This window comes from Haemaphysalis longicornis, unplaced genomic scaffold (assembly GCF_048455015.1).
Source record: "Haemaphysalis longicornis isolate Haplotype H1 unplaced genomic scaffold, Haemaphysalis longicornis Haplotype H1 scaffold_14, whole genome shotgun sequence".
Taxonomy (NCBI): domain Eukaryota; kingdom Metazoa; phylum Arthropoda; class Arachnida; order Ixodida; family Ixodidae; genus Haemaphysalis; species Haemaphysalis longicornis.
Window position 1 is genome coordinate 31,899,818 of NW_027526245.1, and position 8,661 is coordinate 31,908,478.

General features: G+C 47.3%; 1 pseudogene; it reads left to right on the forward strand.

The window, feature by feature from the left end:
* Window positions 1–424: 424 nt before the first annotated feature.
* LOC144165026 (uncharacterized) lies at window positions 425–1,269 on the forward strand (annotated as a pseudogene).
* The last annotated feature ends 7,392 nt before the right edge of the window (window positions 1,270–8,661 follow it).

Consider the following 8,661-nt stretch of genomic DNA (forward strand, 5'->3'; position numbering starts at 1 on the left):
AGTAATCTGAACAGAAGTATGTCTTCCTCCTCCTCCTTCTCTACCGCAAATCTCGTTGCCTCCGTCCGCGGCGCAGAGACGGAGAAGACAGATCGTCTAACACCAGGTTGGAGCTTACTTTAATTTTATAAAAAAAGTTTCAACGCTTGTGCTACACCAATACAACTCAACCAAATACGGTTCATGCATCATGCATTGATTTAACCTTTCCAAGAATATCTCTTTGAAGTAATAAATGGTGTGGTTAAGTGCATTTCACTTCTCTCTGGTTTTTCTATTTGTAGAGCGATGTGAGTGAATTTAAGTGACGTCGCATGGGTAATCGTTATGGGTGCCGTTTACAGCTTTGCTTTTCAACCACATTCACGGGGTGCATTGGCGCGATTTTTTTAAATCACTTCGATTAAACGTGCGTGCTGCCAACATGACACGAGATGACCACGGTGGCCGACGCGTCGCGCGGGCAGAAGCATTGCCTCGCCACTATCGTCTAAAAAACGGAGTCTTTTACGTAGACGCCTCCGGCCCGCACCACGGGGGTTGGTACACGGCCGTCATCGTCCACCAAAACACGGCAGTGAACGGACTCACTTGCCGTGCGCACAATATTACACACGCGGAGGAGATTGTCAACGCGCTAGCCGCCACAGATCCGGACTCGCGGGTCATTATCACCGACTCAAGGGGTGCCTGCCGCAATATCGAACAGGGGTGCATTCCGTACTTTGCTTACGAAATTCTGCAAAACAGTAACTACTTGGATGCCCCCGCGAATTGAACGATCATATGGGCTCCGGCTCACACGAGCCTTGAGAGCAACGAGGCGGCTGACGCCGCTGCTCGCGTGCTCACTCTCCGGGCACCATCCTGATCCCCTACCGATCCGGACCTAGAACCCAATCCCGCTTGCACCTTTAAGGAGGTCACACAGTTTTATCAATCCAGCCATTCCGTCTATCCCAAGCCCTGTAGGGGCCTCACGAAGGCGGAGGAGCGCATACGAAAGGTGCAAGCCTTTATACGAAAACTCTCTTGTGCCCGGCAATCTTCGACCCCGCTTGCACGGGGAAGTGCCCGCACTGTGAGGAAGATTCCTCTGACATTTTCCGGATGGTGTGGGCGTGCCAAAAAACCCCAAACCTACCCCCTCTACCCAACCCTTCCCGGGAGGACTGGGAGGCAGCCCTGCTCGGCTGCTCTGACCTGACGGCCCAACGGGCCCTGAACGGGCGGGCCCGTGCCGCGGCCGACGCCATTGGACTTCCGTAAGGGGCAGCCCACCCAGTCTTTGTACGGGGCGGCCTCTTAAGGGCCGCTCCCCATCCTCCCTGTACAAACTTCTTTAAAAAAATTCCCGCGCCTTCCCGCGAGGGGAACACGAGTAAATGCAGAGCATTGGGGCCTCAGTACTGGTTGAAGGCAGTGTTGCTTCCATCGCTTCTTCCGTGAAGCTGGAATAGCACACACGAGTAAACGTGGGGGCGAGCGTCAACCAAGGAAGGAAGGAGCAACGCAGTGACTGAAGCACGAGCGACCGCTAGACGCTTTATATTTGCAGCTCGCGCAGTAGAGGGAGAGCAGTACGGAGGGGAGAGCGCGCATGCGCAAGCAGCGCGCGCCCTTCCACGCCCCACCGCGCTGCTATCACGCACCTGTTACGCCGAGACCGCGACGGAGCGAACGGGCTGACTACGACGCATGCGCGCGCCAGCTGCTGTTGAGAGAGAGGAGGTAAGGAGGAGAGGCGCACCTGCTGCGGACGCGGAGCTGTTGACACCGTCCGACGCAGGAAGAGGCGAGCCTAAGAAAGGCTCTGCATTTAAAATGTTTTTCAGTCTGCTGTGGTAGACTCAGCCATCTATATTTGATATCTGCACGTTATGCGTTGCTGTGGACGCGACGGTCGTTAGATCGCACTGCACGCGGGAGAAGCCGCGCTCAGATTTTATTGGGCGGAATTTAATCAAATTGCAGTATCTCGTGCATCTCAGAGAAGCACCGTTCACGAAGGTTACTTCTTAGCGCAACAATATAACCGCCCAAGTGTTAAACGACTAGCGTCGTGAATTTCAAGCCTTCGAGTTACGCAACGCAATTCCTCAGGAATTTGTCAAAATTGTTCTTGACATGCTGGCCCGTTGCGAATGGGTTTACAGTCGCGGGGAAAGCGAGCTTCACAGTCGTGGAGATTAACATATTGTTGCGACATAAGATCAATAATTTGATTATAGGAAGAATCAGTGCCCCCCCCCCCTCCAGCGCTGCCCAGATCCGACAGTTTCGTATCCCTAAACATCCCTATCTAACCTATCTCTAACTATCGTCTTCTCTTTTCCTATACTCGCAATAAAAAATAAACGATTTCACTCTCTGAAGGTGAATGAGCAGCGAAGCTGGAGTCCGGACTACACGCGGCTTCGCCGCCCCGAGGATCCACGACAAGATAGATTCAGATTGGAGAATTGCTATTTTCCATGACTACACCGCCGCCCCAAGGAACTATCAAAACACGCAAGTGCTTGGACTGCCGTTTGAGAGGAGGTGGTGCGAACGCATGCATGGCCGGCAAGGATGCATAGTGGCAAATCTATAGAGAGAAACTCATTATCTACCCAGGAGTCCATGAACCTTGTAAAGATCTAGTGATAACTAACCTACTCAAAACGCGCACGTATCAAAGTGGTGAGACAGATAAGCTTCTGGACATATTCAAACGATTTTGTATCAAGCTTACTCCCGAACATTTGCACAGGCAGAACAAAAGTTTACGAAGCCCCAGGAATAAACAGATGAGCTGCAATAATTGCCAAATTTGTTGATTACGTGTTAATGCGTAGTCACTGCCCCGTGAATTAGCACGACGAAATAAATAATTCGGAGCCTCCTAAAGTGCCTCGTCAGCCGATAGGCACCCACCTCAATGATTCGAAGGCGATGTCTGTGATCCTCTCGGCGTGCCTGGCGATGACCTCGGCGAAGTGAGCATCCACCCTGAAGCCGCCCTTTGCAAGTTGGATTGCCGGATAGAAGAGCCTGCTCCAGGGCAGCCGCTTCCCGGTGGCATTCAGCAGCGCGCCGTAACCCCGGAGCTCACCGAATACGGCCACCGCGTTGTGCCCTGTCAACAGCGAACATTCGTCAAGGACTTCATCCGCTCTCTAGACCACAAGCGCTCGTAGTTTGCTTTGTCGTGAAAAGATACGGAGCTATCGGAGCATCGTGGACCTTAGGTTGGCGTACTCACTCGTGAGTACACTCATTAGCACTCATTTGTACTCAAACTCACGAGTGAGTACGGTGGTGAGTGAGTACACACCCAGATTAAAAAGTGAGTACGATGACGACTTAGTACGAACGTAAGTGCAGTACTCGTGAGTGCAGTACTTATGAGTATGAGTACTCATGAGTACACAGTACTCATGAGTACACAGTGCTCATGAGTACACAGTGCTCATGAGTACATAGTAATTATGAGTATGAGTACTCATGAGTACAGTATTCGTGAGTACACAGTATTTATGTGTACATAGTCATCATGAGTACATAGTACTCAGTGCAATGCTCATTAGTACTGTATTTGGGAGTGCTTGCACTCGTGAGTACATGCACTGGTGAGTAGATTAGCGCAAACGTTTTGTCACGAACTCGAGTCTGGAAGCGTGTGTACGAGTCGGAAACATGTAGCAGTGTCGCTATGCCGCTTAACTCGCAAGGATGGCAAAATCAGACAACGAAAACTGCGTCTCTACTTCCCCAGTCCCTGTTTGGAGCTGTTAGCGTTTCTCGGCCGTCCCTCGCTAAGGGGCCACGGTGAAATGGAAATGAAAGAGGGGGTGACGGCCTGGCGGGCGACGCGGCCGCAGTGGCTTTGCTCCTACGGCACGTGTTGATTGCCGTAGTTATTTTTGTTTACGTGGCCTGGGAACGCGTGGCGGCTTCGTTGCGCTTGCTCCGTTCAAGTTGTTTTAGAGGAGAGGCAGTGTAGGCTGCTAATGCCTGCACTAGGCGTACTGAAGTCACTCTTTCTCGGTCTTCAGCAGTTTCTGTAGACGCACGTCGCGCTGTGTAGTCGTTTCGTGAGCCTAACCGCTCATATAAACAGTCGACATAAATTAACGTCATTCGCGTCAGATCGACTCATGGTTTGTGACACCAAAATTGTCCGCACCATTCCGCTGTGCGCATTGAAGCGATAATTTTGCTGATGTACAGTGTTTGTCGACATTTTGAAGGCCACATACGGCGACTGTGGTCGGACCAGGCGTTCGGCCAAGCAGGGTCGTTGCCGCTGTCGGCTGGTTGCGCGGCTACCGAGAGCGAAGGGAATTTAATAATATGTATAATAATAATAATAATAATAATAATAATAATAATAATAATCAATCAATCAATCAATCAATCAACCTTTATTTTCGGTGCCCAGGAACAACCCTAGGGTCTTGGTACTGGTACACCATATACAAATCGTACATAAAAACAAACTAAAATCAAGACAACACAACACACAAAACTGTATGCATGAAAGAAACAACAAAGTAAAGATAGTTACAGTAATCTCAGAAAGCAAAACAGCAAAAAAAAAAAGAAAAGAAAAGAAAAGAAAAGAAACAGGAGACCTAGCGTTGCAAGCCATGACACTCGGACAGCGAAATGTTCAAGGCACGTGAAAAACAGGAAATACTCACTGAACATGACAGCGATAAGTTATACGCATAACACGAAGGTTTTATAACATAATGTTCGGAAGTTTCAACTTTGAAAGAAGTTCAGCATTACAAGCACTGGCACTCAAACCTACAGAAATTCAAGCAACGCAAAACCAGGAAATGTGAAAAACAAACAAAGAAGAACATGATTTGCCTAAAATAAATACAGCACATAAATTTGCAATGACTAAAGGCACTTAAGCTACAACAGTTTTCAAGTCGTTTGAGAACAAAGAAAAAGAGCTCTGAAATATATCAAGACGATCAGAATATTCATTATATGCACATTGTATTCTGCAGATGGACGAGCGTCTTCTACTTAAAGCATCTGTTCTAAAAGTTCGAAATGTTCGGAAAAGTTTGTTCGGTAAGTTGACATTGATAAGTGTAACCAAGTCGTCACACAAAATATCCCCATGAAGAAGTTTATAAAGAAAGATAATATCAGCTCGCATTCGTCGACACCGAAGGGAAGGAAGACTTTTCAGAAAAGGCACACTGCCGTTAGCGTCTTCTAGCACATGACGGAAGCGGTGCTTAAAGATAAAGAGGAACTTATTTTGAACTCTTTCGATACGGTCACTATTGGACTTGCAAGTTCCATTCCAAACAACAGAGCCGTATTCGAGAAGAGGTAGGCAGAGAGCCGAATACAACTTTAAAAAAGGAAGAGGACCTTTAAACTCTCTAGAATACCTGCAAACAGCACCCAGACATCGAAGAGAGCGACGGGTAATTTGTGTAACGTGGGAAGAGAAAGTCAGAGAAGAATCAAATAGTACTCCCAAGTCTCGAATTTCAGTCACCCTCGGCAATGCAGTGCTTGCAATTTTATAAGAGTATTGCAGCTGTTGAGTTTTTCTACTATAGGAGACAACTTTCGTTTTTGAGGGGTTCAAAATTAGGTCGTTTTTGGTGCACCAACGATGGAATGACGCAATATCAGCCTGAAGATAATTACAGTCATGAATATTGCGCACTTCTCTAAAGATTTTCATATCATCAGCATACAACAAAAAAGAAGAATTTTGAATTACAGAAGCAACATCGTTAATGAAAATGGAGAAAAGAAGGGGACCCAGAACAGATCCCTGGGGTACACCACTTGTTGCTTTGTACCTAAATGAAGTTTGACCGTTAACACTTACATAGCAATATCGCTGCTGGAGATAGCAACGTATAAGACCCACCAAAGAAGCATGGACATCTAACAGAATGAGCTTGGCAAGCAATAACGAGTGGTTGACTACATCAAAGGCCTTGCTCATGTCACAGTAGACCACATCAAGCTGGCTTCTACCAACGATTGCTGGGACAGCCTGCTCCATGAAGCACGCGAGGTTTGTGGAAGTTGAACGACCACGCATAAAGCCATGTTGATTAGGAATGAGGACGTGTTTAAGTGAGAAAGACAACACCATATGAAGAGATAACTCGAATAGTTTAGAGGCAGAACAAAGGAGCGAGACTGGCCTATAGTTTATGGCGTCAGTTTTTGGGCCTGACTTGAATACAGGGAATACGCAAGAGATTTTCCATGAGCGAGGGAACGTGCCAGACCGGAGACAGTTATTAAACATTGAAGTGAACACTGGAACGAATATGTTTGCATACGTTTTTAGAATGGCGCCAGGAATACCATCTGGTCCACAAGAAAGCGAGGGCTTTAGCCGCTTGATACTGGTCCGCACGATGTTCTCATCCAGTTGGAAACAACCAGAGTTACCGCCCTGGTGACAAGGGGCGCTACTGTTATCACTGCCACCGCTAATTCCAAAAAAAGAAGAAAACTGACGAGCAAAGCAGTCGGCCACCTCCGCAACCTCATTGCCGTTGGAGTCTAGTAAACGAATAGATTCTTTAGTTTTACTAGATCTTGAATGAATGTACTTCCAGAAGGCTCCCGGTTGATAGGTTGCTTTAGCTTCTACTGATGCCAGGTACGAAGCATGATCACGCTTGTGCAACATTTTGCATAAGGCACGTAGGCGCCGAAACTCCTGAGTGAACTGGTTCGCACCAGAGCGCTTCATCTTTCTATGCGCACGTTCTTTGAGTTTAAGGGCATCCCGCAATTCAGAAGAAAACCAGTGTGGGAATTTGAACTTCTTTGGTAAATATTGCGGGATGTATTTCTTCATACCCAAAAGTACAATCTCAGTAAAACGGTCAACTTGTTCATTGACATCAGGTTCGTCAATGACTGTCGACCAAGGGACAGCAGAAAAGTAATCATACAGCCCAACGTAATCTCCCCGGGCGAAAGCGTAGCGAGGTTGCGTGTTGCAGGAACTTACGGAATGGTGGAGCATTGTGGGAAGGGAACAGGAAATAGAAAGAGGAGGATGAAATCTGTCAGGTCTAACTAAAGGACAATCAGAGTGTGACACACTAACATCATCAAAATTCGAAAAACACAGGTCCAAAATGTTTCCACTGCAGTTTTCTATGTGATTATGCTGTGCCATGGAAGTGAAAGACGAAAAATCTAGTAATCTATTACCCTTCTGTTCAATGTGGTGGTTATGGTGGGAACAGGATAGATGGCTCCACTGAACGCCAGGAGCGTTAAAGTCTCCAAGAAGGAGGACCTTGCGGTTGCATTGAGTAATAAGCTCTTGTTCAATGGAGGAAACTAACTGATTGAATGCGTCAGGAGCTACATCAGGGGGAATGTAAAAAACCCCAACAAGAAGTTTTTCAGTTTTAGAGATAAGAATTTCAACCCATACAGACTCATCTGCATTCTGAATATCACTACAAAGCACACTCGGGAGAGATTTGTCGACGGCAAGAAGGACCCCACCCCCTTTTTGTTTGCTTCCCGTCAAGGCACGATCACTACGATATACATGGTAATTTTGAGGGAAATAATCACTGGACAGAATATCAGGGCACAACCAAGTTTCAGAGATAGCTATTAACGGAAAACACGAAGCCAGAACATTACCAAAGAAGTCAGTTGCCTTGGTACGAAGACCGCGCACATTCTGATAAAACACATCCAAAGTACTAGTCATCATTGCTTTTCTTACGGGATGCGCTCAGAGCTGTGAAGCATGCCTTCGCGAAACATGCCTCGAAACTCCTTAAAGAGGCAGTCTTTCGGCCAAACAGCGGGGTCATTCAAACGCTCGAAAAACTCTTCACTGACAGATATATAAAAGGATGCGTACGTGTCAAACTTCGTCTTCAGTCGTCGGCAGCTCAAGGACGAGACACCTAAAGTTGACAGATGGGCATTAAGGCTAGCAGAGGTGGTGGATGGGGAAAGCTTTGAGACGAACATAGCTTTGGGGCGCTTCGGCTGCGGAACGACTACGAGTCCACATGTGTCCGATGCACCTACACATGCCTGGCTTCGGCGCTTCTTCTCAATAGTAGGAGGGTTACGATCAAGCACAGACACAGATTGCAGCGGGGAAAGTGGGGACGGAGTGGGAGGCAGTGTCGGAAAAGCCGAAGACACCGACTGCAGCGGAGCCGACGTAGCCGACGGCGACACTTCTTTGTAGACAACTTGCGTGAAAGAAGGCTTTTCCGAGCTGCGACGTACTTCATCCTGCAAGGCAGGGGGGCGACGAAGCAATTCGGCACGCAAGGAGCACACCTCCGCACGCAGGGAACTAACCACTTTCGCATAATGGGCGCGGTCTCCCTCCCTCTCTTGACGGAGACGGTCAAGAGAGGGAATAAGAGGGAATAATAATAATAATAATAATAATAATAATAATAATAATAATAATAATAATAATAGTCAATCAATCAATCAATCAATCAATCATGTTTATTTACGTGCCCAGGAACAGCCAGAGGCCTGAGTGCTGGCGCACGGATAGTTACATGAAAACAAAATACAAGAAACATATTGGAAGAAACAAACAAGCGACAAGACACACACAAATTGAAGTAGCGAAAATTACAGAAATAAAGCACAGGCGGAGCCTGGGTACAG